The sequence below is a fragment of the Orycteropus afer genome, unplaced genomic scaffold, assembly GCF_000298275.1.
Source record: "Orycteropus afer afer isolate SDZICR_OR568_19922 unplaced genomic scaffold, OryAfe1.0 scaffold00028, whole genome shotgun sequence".
NCBI classification, from domain to species: domain Eukaryota; kingdom Metazoa; phylum Chordata; class Mammalia; order Tubulidentata; family Orycteropodidae; genus Orycteropus; species Orycteropus afer.
The window spans coordinates 756,856-758,106 of NW_006921615.1; positions in this window are offsets into that span (position 1 = coordinate 756,856).

Here is a 1,251-nt window from a genome sequence, read left to right on the forward strand (position 1 = left end):
CTATTGCAGGATAGTGTATGTAATTGTTGTTGTTGTTGTTGTTGTTGTTATGTGCCATCGAGTCAGACCCGACTCATAGCGACCCCTCCTTGGGTTGCCGAGGTGGTATCACTACAGAAGTAGATTGCCCAACCTTCCTTCCAAGAAGTGGCTGGTGGGTGTATGTAATAGTATTCACCATTTTTGCCTTTAAATCTTGTGCTCCTCTCAGCATCTTCCACTGTCTTGATCATTTTGTGCTGACCTCCCCCTTATTGTATATTGTCTTTCCATTCACCCAAGTTTTTACTGTGGTAGTTAAGGTTTTGTGTCAACTTGGCTGGGCCTGGTTGAGTGGCTGTGCAGCTAGTGATATTCCCCATGATGAGACTGGCAATCATCTCCATGGTGGGATCTACCACAGCAGCTGAGTAGCAGCTTTAGGGACGTGGCCTGCTTCCTATATATATGAAGCAGCTTTGGCAATGGTCTCCAGCTTATGGCACACTAGAACCCTGCATGTAGCCAACTTGTTCAACAGCCTGCCATGCCCTGCCAACCTTGGGACTTTCAATAGACTTGAATTACTGGCCTTCCATGTTGTTTGATAACATTGGAACTGTGCCTTTTTACTCATCAACCTTGGGCTTGTCAGCCTTAGCAGCCAGCAGCTGTCTGAGTGAAGAAAAGCCTCTAACTTCAGTGGGCTAGAAGCAGAAGGCAGAACTGAAGCCCAAGGTTGAGGAGCTTTTACCTAGCCCCTAGAGCCTGGCACTTTGAACTCCGACTTAAAGCCTCCAAAATTATAAGAGAATAAACTCCTGTTTGCTCAAGTCATCTCACTTGTGGTAGTTGTCTGTTAGAGCAACACAGAGGTAACCAAAACATCTACCCTCTAGTCAGTGATTTTCCCTCTTTTTCTCTCATCCTTGGTAACCTTCAAAGAATTATTTTTTCTGTGTGCAAACCTTTTCTTAACTTTTCACAGTAGTGGTCTTATACAAAAATTGTTCTTTTTGATTGATTAATTTCATTCAGCATAAGAATCTCTAGGTTTATCCATGCTATTCGGAGCTCTGGTAGCATAGTGCCTAAGGCACTTGACTGCTATCCAGAAGGCTGGTGGTTCAAATTCACCAGCCACTCCTTGGAAGGAAGATGGGGCAATCCACTTCCACAGTGATACTGCGTCGGAAACCCAAGGAGGGGTCACTATGAGTTGGGTCCAACTCGACAGCACATAACAACAACAACATGAGGTGTTTTGCAGAT